We start from the raw sequence: 20,481 nt of genomic DNA, 5'->3' as shown, positions 1-20,481 counted from the left end.
GGTCAAAAATGATGAAAAACGAGGTTACATTTTTTTTTCAAAAATTCAAAAAACGATGGGCTATAACCCATGTTTTTTTAATTTTTAATTTTTTTTCAAATCCTCAAAAATGATGACAAACGGCGTGCTATAGTATGCCGTAAGGTATGGGCCATAGCCCATGGTCAAAAATGATGAAAAACGAGGTTAAAAAAATTCAAAAATTCAAAAATGATGAAAAACGAGGTAAAAAATAAGAATTCTAAATAAAAAAAATGATGGGCTATAACCCATGTTTTTTGCCCATGGTAAAAAATGATGAAAAACGAGGTTACATTTCTTTTTTCAAAAATTCAAAAAACGATGGGCTATAACCCATGTTTTTTGATTTTTTTTCAAATCCTCAAAAATTATGAAAAACGGCGTGCTATAGTATGCCATACGGTATGGGCCATAGCCCATGGTCAAAAATGATGAAAAACGAGGTTAATTTTTTTTTTCAAAATTCAAAAAACGATGGTTTATAACCCATGTTTTTTCATTTTTTTATTTTTTTCAAATACTCAAAAATTATGAAAAACGGCGTGCTATAGTATGCCGTACAATATGGGCCATAGCCCATGGTCAAAAACGAGGTTAAAAAAGAAAATTCAAAAATTCAAAAAACGATGGGCTATAACCCATGTTTTTTTTTTTCATTTTCAAATCCTCAAAAATGATGAAAAACGGCGTACTATAGTATGCCGTACGGTATGGGCCATAGCCCATGGTCAAAAATGATGAAAAACGAGGTAATTCTATTTTTTTCAAAAATTCAAAAAACGATGGGCTATAACCCATGTTTTTTGAATGTTTTCATTTTTTTCAAATCCTCAAAAATGATGAAAAACGGCGTACTATAGTATGCCGTACGGTATGGGCCATAGCCCATGGTCAAAAATGATGAAAAACGAGGTTAAATTCTTTTTCAAAAATAAAAAAACAATGGGCTATAACCCATGTTTTTTCATTTTTTTCAAATACTCAAACATTATGAAAAACGGCGTGCTATAGTATGCCGTACAATATGGGCCATAGCCCATGGTCAAAAATGATGAAAAACGAGGTTACATTTTTTTTTCAAAAATTCAAAAAACGATGGGCTATAACCCATGTTTTTTTAATTTTTAATTTTTTTTCAAATCCTCAAAAATGATGACAAACGGCGTGCTATAGTATGCCGTAAGGTATGGGCCATAGCCCATGGTCAAAAATGATGAAAAACGAGGTTAAAAAAATTCAAAAATTCAAAAATGATGAAAAACGAGGTAAAAAATAAGAATTCTAAATAAAAAAAATGATGGGCTATAACCCATGTTTTTTGCCCATGGTAAAAAATGATGAAAAACGAGGTTACATTTCTTTTTTCAAAAATTCAAAAAACGATGGGCTATAACCCATGTTTTTTGATTTTTTTTCAAATCCTCAAAAATTATGAAAAACGGCGTGCTATAGTATGCCATACGGTATGGGCCATAGCCCATGGTCAAAAATGATGAAAAACGAGGTTAATTTTTTTTTTCAAAATTCAAAAAACGATGGTTTATAACCCATGTTTTTTCATTTTTTTATTTTTTTCAAATACTCAAAAATTATGAAAAACGGCGTGCTATAGTATGCCGTACAATATGGGCCATAGCCCATGGTCAAAAACGAGGTTAAAAAAGAAAATTCAAAAATTCAAAAAACGATGGGCTATAACCCATGTTTTTTGAATTTTTTCATTTTTTTCAAATCCTCAAAAATGATGAAAAACGGCGTGCTAGAGTATGCCGTACGGTATGGGCCATAGCCCATGGTCAGAAATGATGAAAAACGAGGTTAAAAAAAATAATCAAAATTCAAAAAACGATGGGCTATAACCCATGTTTTTTGAATTTTTTCATTTTTTTCAAATCCTCAAAAATGATGAAAAACGGCGTGCTATAGTATGCCGTACGGTATAGGCCATAGCCCATGGTCAAAAATGATGAAAAACAAGGTTAAAAAAAATTCAAAAATTCAAAAAACAATGGGCTATAACCCATGTTTTTGTATTTTTTTTCAAATCCTCAAAAATGATGAAAAACGGCGTGCTATAGTATGCCGTACGGTATGGGCCATAGCCCATGGTCAAAAATGATGAAAAACGAGGTTACATTATTTTTTCAAAAATTCAAAAAACGATGGGCTATAACCCATGTTTTTTTTGTTTGTTTTTTTAATCCTCAAAAGTGATGAAAAACGGCGTGCTATAGTATGCCGTACGGTATGGGCCATAGCCCATGGTCAAAAATGATGAAAAACGATGTTAATTTTTTTTTCAAAATTCAAAAAACGATGGTTTATAACCCATGTTTTTTCATTTTTTTCAAATACTCAAAAATGATGAAAAACCGCGTGCTATAGTATGCCGTACAGTATGGGCCATAGCCCATGGTCAAAAATGATGAAAAACGAGGTAATTCTTTTTTTTTCAAAAATTCAAAAAACTATGGGCTATAACCCATGTTTTTTTAATTTTTTCATTTTTTTCAAATCCTCAAAAATGATGAAAAACGGCGTACTATATTATGCCGTACGCGTACGGTATGGGCCATAGCCCATGGTCAAAAATGATGAAAAACGAGGTTAAATTCTTTTTCAAAAATTAAAAAAACAATGGGCTATAACCCATGTTTTTGAATTTTTTCTTTTTTTTCAAATCCTCAAAAATAATGAAAAACTGTGTGCTATAGTATGTCAAGGTCATTTATACTGGTCAAGGTAATTTATACTTGTCAAGGTCATTTATACTGGTCAAGGTAATTTTTACTGGTCAAGGTCATTTATACTGGTCAAGGTCATTTATACTTGTCAAGGTCATTTATACTGCTCAATTTCATTGAGTGGCGTCCTATAGTGCGCAATTCTTCATCATTGTTGAGAATTTGAAAAAGGTGAAAATCAAGGAAAAGCAAAAGGCTATAGTCCATGGTCTCGGACGGTTTCACGATTTCGGTGGATTTGAAAAAAATGTGAAAATAGCAGAAAAGTGAGAGGCTATAGTCCATAGTTTTTTACAATTTCGGAGGATTTGAAAAAAAGGTGAAAATCGCGGAAAAGCGAAAGTCTATAGTCCATGGTCACAGACCGCATACTGGTCAAGGTCATTTATAATGGTCAAGGTTATTTTTACTGGTGAAGGTCATTTATACTGGTCAAGGTCATTTATACTTGTCAAGGTCATCATTGTTGAGGATTTGAAAGGAAAAGCGACAGGCCATCGTCTCGGAGCGCATGCTATAGGGTGCCATTTTTCACGATTTCGGAGGATCTGAAAATATCGGAAAAGCGACAGGCTTTAGTCCATCGTCTCGGAGCGCATGCTATAGGGTGCCATTTTTCTCAATTTCTGAGGATAAAAAAAAAAGGTGAAAATATCGGAGCACATGCGGTAAATACAACACATTGAGCAGGACACTGCAGGGAGTTGAAACTGCAGGGAGTTGAACCCCGTTCTGGTAAACCAGGAAGTACCACACCAGTGCCTTAGTATGTTTTGTTGTAATTTACAGGTCCAACAGCAATCACATTCATTACATTTCAACAGTAGTCATTTCACAATTTACACCGTAGGCAATAATAACTGTATATAAAAGAATTACACATTAGTCCATCATCTCAGAGCGCATGGTATAGGGTGCCATTTCACAATTTCGGAGGATTTGAAAAAAAAAAATGAATATATCGGAAAAGCACCAGGTTATAGTCTATCGTCTTGGAGCGCATGCTATAGGGTGCCATTTCACGATTTTGAAGGATTTGGAAAAAAAATTAAATATCGGAAAAGCGGCTATAAAGACAGGCTATATATAGTCCATCGTCCCCATAATGGTCCAGATGGTTCCAAACTATCATTTAGCTGGGGTACTCTCGCGCCCTCGAGAAAGCGTGACAAAAACTCGCTTCCTCGATGGAAGCAAACTCGCTTCCTCGATGGAAGTGACAAAAACTCACTTCCTCGCTGGAAGCGACAAAAACTCGCTTCCTCGCTGGAAGCGACAAAAACTCGCTTCCTCAATGGAAGCGACAAAAACTCGCAAACTTGCTTCCTCGATGGAAGCGACAAAAACTCGCTTCCTCGATGGAAGCGACAAAAACTAAAAACAAAAACTCGCTTCCTCGATGGAAGCGACAAAAACTCGCTTCCTCGATGGAAGCGACAAAAACTCGTTTCCTCGCTTCCAGCGACAAAAACTCGCTTCCTCGCTTCCAGCGACAAAAACTCGCTTCCTCACTGGAAGCGACAAAAACTAAAAACTAAATCTCGCTTCCTCGATGGAAGCGACAAAAACTTGCTTCCTCGCTGGAAGCGACAAAAACTCGCTTCCTCGATGGAAGCGACAAAAACTCGCTTCCTCGCTGGAAGCGACAAAAACTCGCTTCCTCGATGGAAGCGACAAAAACTCGCTTCCTCGCTGGAAGCGACAAAAACTCGCTTCCTCGCTGGAAGCGACAAAATATCGCTTCCTCGATGGAAGCGACAAAATCTCGCTTCCTCGATGGAAGCGACAAAAACTTGCTTCCTCGATGGAAGCGACAAAAACTCGGTTCCTCGATGAGAGCGACAAAAACTCGCTTCCTCGATGAGAGTGACAAAAACTCGCTTCCTCGATGAGAGCGACAAAAACTTGCTTAAACTCGCTTCCTCGATGGAAGCGACAAAAACTCGCTTCCTCGTTGGAAGCGACGAAAACTTGCTTCCTCGATGGAAGCGACAAAAACTCGCTTCCTCGATGGAAGCGACAAAATCTTGCTTCCTCGATGAGAGCGACAAAAACTCGCTTCCTCGATGGAAGCGACAAAAACTAAAAACAAAACCTTGCTTCCTCGATGGAAGCGACAAAAACTCGCTTCCTCGATGGAAGCGACAAAAACTAAAAACTAAAACTCGCTTCCTCGATGGAAGCGACAAAAACTCGCTTCCTCGATGGAAGCGACAAAAACTCGCTTCCTCGCTTCCAGCGACAAAAACTCGCTTCCTCGCTTCCAGCGACAAAAACTCGCTTCCTCGCTGGAAGCGACAAAAACTAAAAACTAAATCTCGCTTCCTCGATGGAAGCGACAAAAACTTGCTTCCTCGCTGGAAGCGACAAAAACTCGCTTCCTCGATGGAAGCGACAAAAACTCGCTTCCTCGTTGGAAGCGACAAAAACTCGCTTCCTCGCTGGAAGCGACAAAAACTCGCTTCCTCGATGGAAGCGACAAAAACTCGCTTCCTCGCTGGAAGCGACAAAAACTCGCTTCCTCGCTGGAAGCGACAAAATATCGCTTCCTCGATGGAAGCGACAAAATCTCGCTTCCTCGATGGAAGCGACAAAAACTTGCTTCCTCGATGGAAGCGACAAAAACTCGGTTCCTCGATGAGAGCGACAAAAACTCGCTTCCTCGATGAGTGACAAAAACTCGCTTCCTCGATGAGAGCGACAAAAACTCGCTTAAACTCGCTTCCTCGATGGAAGCGACAAAAACTCGCTTCCTCGTTGGAAGCGACGAAAACTTGCTTCCTCGATGGAAGCGACAAAAACTCGCTTCCTCGATGGAAGCGACAAAATCTCGCTTCCTCGATGAGAGCGACAAAAACTCGCTTCCTCGATGGAAGCGACAAAAACTCGCTTCCTCGATGGAAGCGACAAAAACTAAAAACAAAACCTCGCTTCCTCGATGGAAGCGACAAAAACTCGCTTCCTCGATGGAAGCGACAAAAACTTGCTTCCTCGATGAGAGCGACAAAAACTTGCTTCCTCGATGGAAGCGACAAAAACTAAAAACAAAAACTCGCTTCCTTGATGGAAGCGACAAAAACTTGCTTCCTCGATGGAAGCGACAAAAACTAAAAACTAAATCTCGCTTCCTCGATAGAAGCGACAAAAACTCGCTTCCTCGATGGAAGCGACAAAAACTAAAAACAAAACCTTGCTTCCTCGATGGAAGCGACAAAAACTCGCTTCCTCGATGGAAGCGACAAAAACTCGTTTCCTCGCTTCCAGCGACAAAAACTCGCTTCCTCGCTTCCAGCGACAAAAACTCGCTTCCTCACTGGAAGCGACAAAAACTAAAAACTAAATCTCGCTTCCTCGATGGAAGCGACAAAAACTTGCTTCCTCGCTGGAAGCGACAAAAACTCGCTTCCTCGATGGAAGCGACAAAAACTCGCTTCCTCGCTGGAAGCGACAAAAACTCGCTTCCTCGATGGAAGCGACAAAAACTCGCTTCCTCGCTGGAAGCGACAAAAACTCGCTTCCTCGCTGGAAGCGACAAAATATCGCTTCCTCGATGGAAGCGACAAAATCTCGCTTCCTCGATGGAAGCGACAAAAACTTGCTTCCTCGATGGAAGCGACAAAAACTCGGTTCCTCGATGAGAGCGACAAAAACTCGCTTCCTCGATGAGAGTGACAAAAACTCGCTTCCTCGATGAGAGCGACAAAAACTTGCTTAAACTCGCTTCCTCGATGGAAGCGACAAAAACTCGCTTCCTCGTTGGAAGCGACGAAAACTTGCTTCCTCGATGGAAGCGACAAAAACTCGCTTCCTCGATGGAAGCGACAAAATCTTGCTTCCTCGATGAGAGCGACAAAAACTCGCTTCCTCGATGGAAGCGACAAAAACTAAAAACAAAACCTTGCTTCCTCGATGGAAGCGACAAAAACTCGCTTCCTCGATGGAAGCGACAAAAACTAAAAACTAAAACTCGCTTCCTCGATGGAAGTGACAAAAACTCGCTTCCTCGATGGAAGCGACAAAAACTCGCTTCCTCGCTTCCAGCGACAAAAACTCGCTTCCTCGCTTCCAGCGACAAAAACTCGCTTCCTCGCTGGAAGCGACAAAAACTAAAAACTAAATCTCGCTTCCTCGATGGAAGCGACAAAAACTTGCTTCCTCGCTGGAAGCGACAAAAACTCGCTTCCTCGATGGAAGCGACAAAAACTCGCTTCCTCGTTGGAAGCGACAAAAACTCGCTTCCTCGCTGGAAGCGACAAAAACTCGCTTCCTCGATGGAAGCGACAAAAACTCGCTTCCTCGCTGGAAGCGACAAAAACTCGCTTCCTCGCTGGAAGCGACAAAATATCGCTTCCTCGATGGAAGCGACAAAATCTCGCTTCCTCGATGGAAGCGACAAAAACTTGCTTCCTCGATGGAAGCGACAAAAACTCGGTTCCTCGATGAGAGCGACAAAAACTCGCTTCCTCGATGAGAGTGACAAAAACTCGCTTCCTCGATGAGAGCGACAAAAACTCGCTTAAACTCGCTTCCTCGATGGAAGCGACAAAAACTCGCTTCCTCGTTGGAAGCGACGAAAACTTGCTTCCTCGATGGAAGCGACAAAAACTCGCTTCCTCGATGGAAGCGACAAAATCTCGTTTCCTCGATGAGAGCGACAAAAACTCGCTTCCTCGATGGAAGCGACAAAAACTCGCTTCCTCGATGGAAGCGACAAAAACTAAAAACAAAACCTCGCTTCCTCGATGGAAGCGACAAAAACTCGCTTCCTCGATGGAAGCGACAAAAACTTGCTTCCTCGATGAGAGCGACAAAAACTTGCTTCCTCGATGGAAGCGACAAAAACTAAAAACAAAAACTCGCTTCCTTGATGGAAGCGACAAAAACTTGCTTCCTCGATGGAAGCGACAAAAACTAAAAACTAAATCTCGCTTCCTCGATAGAAGCGACAAAAACTCGCTTCCTCGCTGGAAGCGAGTTTTAGTTTTTAGTTTTTGTCGCTTCCACATGGGTTATAGCCAATCGTTTTTAGATTTTTTTTTATCCTCGTTTTTCATCATTTTTGACCATGGGCTAAAGCCCATACCGTACGGCATAATATAGCACGCCGCTTTTCATCATTTTTGAGGATTTGAAAAAAATGAAAAAAAAAAAAAAACATGGGTTATAGCCCATCGTTTTTCATCATTTTTGACCATGGGCTATAGCCCATACCGTACGGCATACTATAGCACGCCGTTTTTCATCATTTTTGAGGATTTGCAAAAAATGAAAAAAAAAAAAAAAACATGGGTTATAGCCCATAGTTTTTTTAATTAAAAAAAATATATTACCTCGTTTTTCATCATTTTTGAACATGGGCTATAGCCCATACCGTACGGCATACTATAGCACGCCGCTTTATCATTTTTGAGGATTTTAAAAAAATGAAAAGAAAAAAAAAACATGGGTTATAGCCCATCGTTTTTTGAATTCTTTATTTCTTTTTTTAAACTCGTTTTTCATAATTTTTGACCATGGGCTATAGCCCATACCGTACGGCATACTATAGCACGCTGTTTTTCATCATTTTTGAGGATTTGAAAAAAAAGAAAAAAAAAGAAAAACATGGGTTATAGCCCATCGTTTTTTGAATTAAAAAAGAAAAAAAATCCTCGTTTTTCATCATTTTTGACCATGGACTAAAGCCCATACCGTACGGCATACTATAGCATGCCGCTTTTCATCATTTTTGAGGATTTGAAAATAATGAAAAAAAAAAAACATGGGTTATAGCCCATCGTTTTTAGATTTTTGAATATATTTTTTAACCTCGTTTTTCATCATTTTTGACCAGGGGCTATAGCCCATACCGTACGGCATACTATAGCACGCTGTTTTTCATCATTTTTGAGGATTTGAAAAAAATGAAATAAAAGAAAAAAAACATGGGTTATAGCCCATCGTTTTTCATCATTTTTGACCATGGGCTATAGCCCATACCGTACGGCATACTATAGCACGCCGTTTTTCATCATTTTTGAGGATTTGCAAAAAATGAAAAAACAAAACAAAACATGGGTTATAGCCCATAGTTTTTTTAATTAAAAAAAAAATTACCTCGTTTTTCATCATTTTTGAACATGGGCTATAGCCCATACCGTACGGCATACTATAGCACGCCGCTTTTCATCATTTTTGAGGATTTGAAAAAAAAAAAAAAAAAACATGGGTTATAGCCCATCGTTTTTTGAATTCTTTATTTATTTTTTTAAACTCGTTTTTCATCATTTTTGACCATGGGCTATAGCCCATACCGTACGGCATACTATAGCATGCCACTTTTCATCATTTTTGAGGATTTGAAAAAAAAGAAAAACATGGGTTATAGCCCATCGTTTTTAGAACTCTTTATTTATCCTCGTTATTCATCATTTTTGACCATCCCACTGAGCAATAGCCGGCTATTAGACGTGCGTCTAAAAATGGGATAAAAAACGTCTAAAAATAGACGTCTAAAAAACATCTAAAAACGTCTAAAAATGGGATAAAAAACGTCTAAAAATAGACGTCTAAAAAACGTCTAAAAATAGACGTCTAAAACACGTCTATTTTTAGACGTGTTTTAGACGTCTATTTTTAGACGTTTTTTATCCCATTTTTAGACGCTTGTCTAATAGCCCATATCGTACGGCAGGGTTCCCCAATAGGCGGCCCGCGGGCCATTTGCGGCCCACAGAGTGCCCCCTTGTGGCCCATGAAAGAATTTCCCAAAAAATAGTTTTTTCTTTCTTATTTTTTTCTTTTTTTTTTTAAAGGTCCTAGATATAAATGGCATTAAATGGGGGTCAGTAGCCTATGCATGTCAAACTGGGCATCCTTTTCAAATGGGGTCTTGCCCTGAAAATGAATTTTCAGGGCAAGACCTCGACCTCGCGCGTGCAGACTCGGCCCCCAGCCTGGTACGCTAGTCAAAATATGGCCCTTGAGGAAAATTAATTGGGGAACCCTGTCGTACGGCATACTGTAGCACGCCGTTTTTCATAATTTTTGAGGATTTGAAAAAGATAGAGAAGACAATACAATCCATACAATCCAATCACAGTATAAGCTACTTTTAAAACAAAAGTCCAGCAGACCTCACTCATCCCCAAGCAGAGACGGATTCAAATTCTGAATGAATTGAAAGAATGGACCCCATATCCTCCCAAACCTATCGGAAGAACCATTCAAGGAGTGTCTAATCTTCTCCAGTTTTACACAGTACAAGGTGTCCCTAACCCAATGAGAAGGGGAAGTGGGCGGTTTCCAGTTGGTCAGAATTAGTCTCCTAGCCAACAGAGTGACAAAGGCCAAAACATCCCTCTCTGGTTTAGAGAGCGACGGTATTGAGGGAAAAAACCCAAACAGGGCCCCCAAAGGTGTGAGCTCCACTCTTTGCCCGATGTAATATATTGATGTCTATTAATGGTGGAAATTGTGCCATGCAGGTTGTATAAAAAAGTGAGGTCCATCCAGTGTCCTTTTCTTTCTCATTTTGAGTTTATTTGAAGAACACCATGAGCTTGCCAAATATGACCAAACAGGACCCAATATTCTCTGAGAAGCCCTGTTCGTCCTACCAAGAGCCTCCTATATACTTCTGTGGGTCCCTTCCCACACGTACCAAATCCCGTGCATGTGCGTGTGTGTGTGTGTGTGTGTATGTGTGTGTGTGTGTGTGTAAACCCCTAAATGATAGCCAGATGTGATCCTCAATAGAGGCTTTGTCCCTTTGTTCATCGTAAAGTTGACCTGGCTGACCTGGGTCTTGCACCCAGGCTTAGGAATGTCTCTCCCTGGCACATCAGTATCAGCTCTTAACTATGCTCAGCTCTGATGACCATAGTAGATTTGGTAACATGACTATATTAAACATCTGAGCCACAGCTCATCTCTCAATGTGAATACATGTCATGTCATATAACATGGTGTTTGTGGATGTAAGTACAGGTATTCTATATGTGTATTTATGACTAACTCAAACTATAAGACATACTAACACATCTCTAGGCTGTTATCCTCTCCCCTATGGGGGGAAGGGCGGTGGTGTGTCAGTGAACATCTCAGGCCCCCGGTTAGCTCTGTCTGGCACAGCCCAAATTACGTTTGTGGCCATGTTCCCACTTCTTATATATATCTTGTATCTTACGTTGTCCATTTGGGATGATCTGGGCTCTAATAAACTACAGAAACCCCCCTCCTGGCACAAACCCGTGCCAGGACAGACAGAAGAGCCCAGACACGCCAAAATTTAAACATCAATTTACATATCTGGCCCCTTAAATGACTCAATGTTTTATCAGACCCCCGTCCACTGACCCACACAAACCACATTGTCCGCCTGACCCCCCTGGAGAGACAAAAACCTATTACACAAAATAAAATAAGGAAATAATTCAAGCTAATCTAAGCACAAATTAACAAACTATAACAAACTATTACTCAAATAATATTATCATTGACCTTACTAATAGTATAAGCCGATAAAAACAATTACAGCATCAGAATTCATCACCTGCCTTTTTTCAAAATGTAATCATTAAACCATAGTTTGACTTGATAGGCACACCTCAATTTCGGACCCCCCTTGACACAGGAGCGTCTTGTTAATCACCTAAATTGAATCATAATTAGAACAGACAAACCCTTTGTAGATAGATTTGAAACTGAACCATGTGTTAACCCAGAAATGACATTCCTCATATACCTGAAACCCTATTTAAACCAAATCCAATTCCTATACTGATTAAATTCAAATACCTGTAAATGAAAAGTTGACACTCAAAACATGCCACAAATAATAAAACAAACAAATAAAGATCAAACAATAACTCAACACATAATACCTGAAAACAATATAACTAATTGACAAAAATGCACATCACCGAATATTACATGTACTGAAACACACAAAATAAAAACAAAAACCTATAAGTTGAAATGCAAACTCCCCAATGACATCTGTCCTCTGTCATTCCTCCACCACGGACCTGTGAACAATTGACATGTACACATTGGCCCAGCGTGGGTGGGGGCTGCTAGCTGTCCCCGTTCAGCTCCCCCCCTGCTCACATAAATATGCATACTGTGACTTTAATATCCTGATTTGGGTCTACCGTCAGTATGACCCCTGCACCCCTGCGGAGGTTGCAGTCGGTCGCCCCGGTTACACTGACGCCAGAAATGACTGAATTCTCCACATATGTAACAAACACTCTGGTTCTTCTGATGGGAATTACTACCCGGTCCTTGACGTCTAGGTGGTCTAACCCCTGGCAGAGGAGAGTATGGGAGGTACCGGGGTTCAACCTGGCTGGCCTGTGGCGGTCGCTGCTGACTATCTGAACTAACCACCATCTGTCCTGCCAGTTGGGCACGAGTCAAAGCCCTCTGCCTCTCCTCATCTTGTTCTGTCTGAGTAGTTAACTTTCTTCGGTACATGTCGACATAATGTGCAACATGGTCTATATACATCGCTTTAGTCATGCTGGTAAGACCCACAACCCCCATTAACTTCCTCTGCACTGTTTCAGGCAACCCTTGTTCAACCGTGCCTCTGAAGACCACCTGCTCAAATTTATTTACGTCTGGATCGTTTCCTGTGACTGATCTCCATCTCTGATACACTCGGTCCACATAAATTCTTGGGTGCTCAGTTTCACTCATGTTATCAATAATAATAATGCTGGGGTGTATATTAGTCGGAAAGAGGGCCCTCAAAACACGCCAGAGTCGGCCCCTGTACGCATCAAAAAGGTCCCCATCATCAACAGTTGTTTCAATGTATCTCTGAAGTCCTGCACCATTGAAAACATTGTCCAGTGCACACAAACCAACTTGCCAGACAATCAATTTCTTAAAATCACCCATTGTTAATTGAATGCCCTCCAAAAGTACCTCGAACGTAGTAATCCAGGCATAGGCTCCGTCACAGAGCGGCGGCAGTTTACTTACAATGTCTGTTACGTCCACGTATGAAAATGGACGATAGACCAGGTTATGACCCTCAATTATCACTGGCATTTGTGTAGCAGTGATTGTTTCTTCCCTCCTGTTGCCAACACGTTCCCGCTCATCCGTATCATAGTGTCGGGTGACAGCAAGATGTTCTGGTTGTCGCTCAAATGACCCCTGGTCACTGTCGTCATCAACGCTCACCTCAGAATTCACTGAGTCCCTACTGCAGTCGTCTGCTCCCAGATTGATAGCACAACTTTGTTGGCCAGCGGTGTCATCACGCCGGCTGTCCTTGCAGGTCTGGTCGGCGGTTCGTTGCCCCTGCCCTGCCTCAACTAGTACTGACTCCTGGTCCTTACGAGCTTTTTCCAAGGTTTGACCTACGTCATTAAACAAATCTAAAACTGCTATTTCAAATTTACGCTTCACTGTTCGGGCTTCCGTTTTCTGTCCTGCTCTATGCGTACGGACAAGGACCCTCATAGTTCTAATAATGTCCTCATTAAAAGTTCCCGTTACCGGCCATCGCTGTTCAATTTCAGGCCAGCGTTTATTCCATTTCTTTGAAATCACAGCAATACCCACAACGGCGGGGTTATCCCGCTCCAGAATTCCCACTGGGTTCAGAATTACCTTAGAACTCATCCTAAACACTAAATGAGTACCAGATTAACACAAAAGCAACTGCAGTGACACTATCTGTCCAAATGTTATATCAGATCTACTGCCTATTCTATTTCCCAGAAGTTGTTCCACACAACAAGAAATGGGACAATTCACTACTTTCCCTCTCCATCCAGACCAGGCCTCTGTGTCTTTTGTCTGAGTCCTTGCCTTGGCCTTTGTTGTTTTTTTGGACATAAGAACACAAAAACGATGTCATTAGTACCACTTCTCCAATGGGCCTTCACTCACACTCACTGTCAGGCTTCTTATATCTTCTCATTTAAACCCCTGGCCAACGTCTACCCAATTCAAGCTTCATATGACCTGGCAAACATTGCTGTTTCTCCTGACACCTTAAGGTGTACCCGATCATTATCCACCACCAAAAATAAAAAAGTGTCAACAGCAGACAATTAAGTCTACCATCGCTATGCCTTTTTTAAATGAGAAGATTTTCCAACCCTTCAACCACACTCACTCCCACAGTACTACAAGGAGAGAATGACCCCCCCTTGACTCATGCACTCACACACTCATGTGCCGTGTCCTCTCTCACATGGGGACACTCATGTGCCGTGTCCTCTCTCACATGGGGAACCATAATAGCTACCCCCACATTCCACACACTCATTTGCATACAACCAACTCATAGAATGAGTAGATGGAGATTTCTCACTCAAAGCAACTGTTTAAACAATTTCTCAAATAGTTCCACACTCCTACGTATGTACACTCTACCGTATATGAATAGCCATTTTATAGTTCCCTTATCTAATTTAGTTCATTCATCCAGTTATTTATTAACCTCCTATTAATTTCCAAATTTCTTGTTCAAATATTCCCTATTATTATTATTATTATTATTATTATATCATTATTATTATGTTCCAACCCAACTCAATATACCAATATTCCCTATTATTATTATTATTATTATTATTATATCATTATTATTATGTTCCAACCCAACTCAATATACCATATACCATCAATATACCATCCCCCCTTTAAAACCTGTGGAACATGTTTTAACCATAGCCTACTGCACCTCCAATCCTTTACCCTCAGTTAACCACCCAGGCAACGGTACACAGGCCACTCTGACACGGAGTAAAACATTCAACAAAACCCCATCAGCGCCATGCCCGCCCCACCCCCCTCAATACTGAGGAGAGCGGGCAAGGAGGAGCAGCAGCACACACATGCATGCAGCAAAAAGTAATCGAGTACTTCTACTCCCCACTGCAGAGTGCGTGTGGATCATACTCATACACTCCTCTCCTAAACCCCCCTCGGCACTATCCTGCCGAGAAGCGCATAGACTAGAGAGAGAGACCAACCATTTCCACTCCACATAGGCCAACATGTAATACAAGAGCCCTTATTCCATATAACAACCATCAACAATATACAGTCGCAGTATAACACCACCTCAACCATATAACATACTCCACTCCCAACTTCATTACACTCACACAGAGACAAAACAAAACACACAGACAAAATAGACAGACCACCCAACTTAACAGACAGATTTACACACCATTTACACCATGCAACACAAACACCCCATCATATCAAGCCAATTTCAATCCAATCATTCCCCCATATTAATTCAACTCCAATTCAATCATCTCATCATAAGTATCTGGTATCCCTATATGTACCCGGTGACACTATGCACCCGGTGACACTATGCACCTCACGGCGTCACTATGCAGTATGCACCCCAACATCCACCTTAATTCCTCACACGTAACCCACACAAGACACATGCATAGGAGGAAAAAAAAACGAACAATTCAAACACAAAACAAAACCATTATCCATTCCATCCATTCCTTAACACCAAAAGTGTCTAAGGGTATCCATCATCCTTAACACCAAAAGTGTCTAAGGGTACAACATCTCAACACGAAAAGTGTCTAAGAGTAGGCTACAATATCTTAACACAAACTGTGACTAAGACTGCACCATTTCAACGGCCCAGCTTAACACCGGAGTGACTAAGACTGGCCAAAAACATTCTGTTTTGTTATGTGTTTGTCTTGTTACGCATTTCTTCGGTTGTGCTTGTCCATGCCAATGTAACATATACAAAAGAAAATTAATCACACCGTTCCACCCGCAACGCAAAGGGTGCGGTCCCCCCAGACTAGATTGTATAACCGAATAGGTTTGCAGCAGACATTCACCGCACGACGATGGAATGAATTGACTAGCGCACGGCCCAACTCCACCAAGTCAGAGAAACGCACGGCCGTGCATGCGCGCGGCACATCACATTTACCATTTTCATTTTAGTTGTGTATTTTATTTCATTCCATTTCACTCTTATTCAATTCCATTTAATCTCCATTTTATTTAATTTAATTTAATTTCACTTTTATTTAGTTTTACATTTTTACATTAATTTACTTAATTCATAGCAATCGCAATTCCTATAAACAAAGTAACTCATGGACTCTCACTCGCATCAAAGGCACTATTTCCACCATTATCTGCACCCACCAAATCAATATAGGTTCTTTCCGTTAACCTGTTCTGTGGAAACGCAGTAAGTATAGCCAGTAACTTACCAAGTCCCCCCCCCCAAAAAAAAAAATAACAGGCTGAAAGCGTCCGTACAGCTAGCTCGCCAGATTTGTAATATATTGATGTCTATTAATGGTGGAAATTGTGCCATGCAGGTTGTATAAAAAAGTGAGGTCCATCCAGTGTCCTTTTCTTTCTCATTTTGAGTTTATTTGAAGAACACCATGAGCTTGCCAAATATGACCAAACAGGACCCAATATTCTCTGAGAAGCCCTGTTCGTCCTACCAAGAGCCTCCTATATACTTCTGTGGGTCCCTTCCCACACGTACCAAATCCCGTGCATGTGCGTGTGTGTGTGTGTGTGTGTATGTGTGTGTGTGTGTGTGTAAACCCCTAAATGATAGCCAGATGTGATCCTCAATAGAGGCTTTGTCCCTTTGTTCATCGTAAAGTTGACCTGGCTGACCTGGGTCTTGCACCCAGGCTTAGGAATGTCTCTCCCTGGCACATCAGTATCAGCTCTTAACTATGCTCAGCTCTGATGACCATAGTAGATTTGGTAACATGACTATATTAAACATCTGAGCCACAGCTCATCTCTCAATGTGAATACATGTCATGTCATATAACATGGTGTTTGTGGATGTAAGTACAGGTATTCTATATGTGTATTTATGACTAACTCAAACTATAAGACATACTAACACATCTCTAGGCTGTTATCCTCTCCCCTATGGGGGGAAGGGCGGTGGTGTGTCAGTGAACATCTCAGGCCCCCGGTTAGCTCTGTCTGGCACAGCCCAAATTACGTTTGTGGCCATGTTCCCACTTCTTATATATATCTTGTATCTTACGTTGTCCATTTGGGATGATCTGGGCTCTAATAAACTACACCGACTATCTTTGATAAGGAATTAAAGATATCGGTCCAATATTTGTGTAGAGAAGGGCAGAGCCAGAACGTATGGATGAGGTCTGCGGGAGCCTGCCGACATCTCAGGAGACACATCATTCTATATTCTAGACAACCTGGCCTTGGTGTAGTAGATACGGTGTAGTAATTTACATTGAATAAGAGCATGCCTCACACAAATAGAGGACCCATGTACCCGATGTAGAATTGTATCCAAAACCTCCTCAGTTATCTCCTCTCCTATATCCACCTCCCAACGAGCCTTTAATTAATCCTTTTTCATCATTTTTTACTATGGGCTATAGCCCATACCGTACGGCATACTGTAGCACGCCGTTTTTCATCATTTTTGAGGATAAAAAAAAAAAAAAAAAAAAAACATTGGTTATAGCCCATCGTTTTTTGAATTTTAGACTTTTTTTTTTAAACCTCGTTTTTCATCATTTTTGACCATGGGCTATAGCCCATACCGTACGGCATACTATAGCACGCCGTTTTTCATCATTTTTGAGGATTTGAAAAAAATGAAAAAACAAACAAACGATGGGTTATATAAAAGCAAAAAATCATTTTTTGATTTTTAGAATTTTTTTTGAATCCTCGTTTTTCATAATTTTTGACCATCCCACTGAGCAATAGCCGGCTATTAGACGCTCATAGACACCAAGCTGACTAAAGACCAAGCTGGTTTCCGTCCCGGCCGCTCCTGTGATGGACAGAGCTCAACCTCACCCAACACATTGAGGATGGGTTTGAGGGAAAACAAATAACTGGAGCAGCATTCAGAGATCTCTCTGCTGCCTACGACACTGTCCAACACCGCACAATGGTCAGGAAAAGCCTCCTCAACAACAGCCGCTTCTATATGTCCAGTTAAATGACCAGAGGAGTAAATGGAAAGCCCAAAAGAACGGCCTCCCACAAGGTTGCGTGCTCGCCCCCCTCCTTTTCAATATCTACACAAACGACCAGCCACTACCCACTATGCCAGCGTTTCATCTACGCCGACGACCTCTGCATTACCACCCAACAAGCAGACTTCCAGAAGATGAGTCTGTCCTTGAAAGTGCACTCCAAGAAATGTCAAGCTACTACAATACAACCACCTGAAACCAAACCCATCAAAAACCCAACTATGCAGCTTCCACCTGAGGAACCGAGACGCAAACAAAGAACTGAGTGTCACTTGGGATGGTCACAAACTCTCCAACCATACCCACCCCATGTAATGTTACACTGGACAGGACACTCCTTCAAAAAACACCTGGAGAACACAAAAGCCAAGGTCAACACCCACATCCGTGAAAGTGAAACTCATTCAAGTTGCAGGCAGGCAGGACGAGACAGGCAAGCACGCAGACAAGCAAGCAGGCCGAGGCAGGCACGCAGGTAGGCCGGCAGAGGCACGCAGGCAGGCAGGGCGAATTTGAAAGCACTATATTTCTAAAACCATGAAACATTTCAAAGATTCCTTTTCAGGCAAACATGTCCACCGTAAGATGAACGTAAAGAGGTTTGAATGGGGGTTCTATGTGTAGTAGAAGTATGTAGGACTAGTCGCATGCCAAAGTTATACATTTCTCATATTTGGTTTCGGACGGCATACTATAGCATGTCGTTTTTCGTGATTTTGTAGGATTTGAAAAAAGGATGAAAATCATGAAAAAACGACATACTATAGTCCATGGTTTCGGATGGTATACTATAGTATGTCATATTTTCATGATTTTGGGACACTGTCAGAGCCAGGACTTGAACCTGCGGCCTCCTGATTCCCAGGCAGGCTCTGTACCCAGTGAGACACTGTGCATGCTGTTCTCAAAAGGCCGAATAGATAATGACAGAAGAGCCAGAGACTTGTTTCCATTGTGGTTCATAAACATTCGAACGTCTAGAGATAAACAACAGCAAAAGAAACAATAGACAAATCTCCTGTTATTAAATTTTTTGTATTTTATTTTTGTATCAATGTTGTTACTCAAAGAGAACAGCAGACTGCATTGTGGCAGGTAGCAAGTAGATCAGTGACTTAGCTGCATGACCTGGAGGTTGTGGATTCAAACCCCACTCAAATCTTTACTTGCCAAAATCTGCCATTGACCCCCATTCTGAATTTCTCAAATTTAAAAGCACTATATTTCTAAAACTATGAAACATTTCAAAGATTCCTTTTCAGGCAAAGATGTCCGACTAGTAGCATGCCAAAGTTTGTTCTATTGCCATTGAGAATGCATTGGGCGTTTAGGTTAAATAACTCAGAAACTACAAAACATTTCAAAGTAAAAAGTTCCAGCATGTGTCTCCACAGTAAGCTGAATTATAAAAAGTGTGAATGGAGTTTCTAGGTGAAAGTGCTTTTTTGACATGCCAGTATCTGCCACTGAGCCCCATTGTAAATTTCTCAAATTTGAAAGCACTATATTTCTAAAACTATGAAACATTTCAAACATCCCTTTTCAGGCACACATGTCCACCGTAAGATGAACCTAAATAGGTTTGAATGGGGTTTCTAGGTGTAAGTATGTAGGACTAGTAGCATGCCAAAATTTGTGCTATTGCCATTGAGAATGCATTGGGCGTTTAGGTTAAATAACTCAGAAACTACAAAACATTTCAAAGTAAAAAGTTCCAGCATGTGTCTCCACAGTAAGCTGAATTTTTCAAAGTGTGAATGGAGTTTCTAGGTGAAAGTGATTTTTTTGTGCCACTATCTGGCTCTGCCATTATAAATTTCTCAAATTTGAAAGCACTTTATTTCTAAAACTATGAAACATTTCAAAGATTCCTTTTCAGGCAAACATGCGTCCACCGTAAGATGAACCTAAGTAGGCTAGAATGGGGTTGCTACGTCTATGGGCGTTTAAGGTAAATAACTCCGAAACTACAAAACAACTCAAAGTAAAAAAGTTCCAGCATGTGTCTCCACATGCAGTAAGATGAATAATAAAAAGTGTGAATGGAGTTTCTAGGTGAAAGTGCTTTTTTATGGACTCACACAGACACTTGTGCTCTCTTTGGCTTCAGTCATTTATATGAGATAATCATGAAACTGGTACAGCTGGTATATGCCTGCCAAGGCAAGGCTACTGCAAGGTGGTAATCAATTGACACTATAATTGCATAAAACACAATTGCATTCAGCACACATTATGTACAACATTTGAAGTATTGTCCTGTGCATTTGGAAACCTTTTGGGGTGTTCAATTTAAATACATCAGAAGAGATGGATTTGGCCTGTATCAATGATCTCAAACACAAATATGAATTCCATTGGCATGTGGAAAGGATCAACTAATTGAATATGAATGCTGCATAACACAGAATCTGAACAACCTTTCAAACATTGGAGAATTAAGACAAATTGCAGGAACATTGTAGGTGGCAGTTTACTATGAAGTCAGTCCGTCACGCCTCGATGTTAGTTAGTCTGTCACGCCTCGTGACATGCTCCATATATGGTCGTCTCCATATATGAAGATCACGACATACTGACCTCATCAAACCCTGGATAGCCATACATGGAGAAGACTGATCATCACCCAGATCTGCTTATATGGAGCTGGCCAGCAACTCTATATCTGATCTCACGTACTGTTGATCTGACCTCATCAAACCCTTAGATCT

This window comes from Protomyctophum parallelum (genome assembly GCF_964188405.1).
Source record: "Protomyctophum parallelum genome assembly, chromosome: 7".
Classification (NCBI taxonomy): Eukaryota; Metazoa; Chordata; class Actinopteri; order Myctophiformes; family Myctophidae; genus Protomyctophum; species Protomyctophum parallelum.
The sequence above is the reverse complement of the archived record's forward strand: the minus strand, read 5'-3'. Positions refer to the sequence as shown.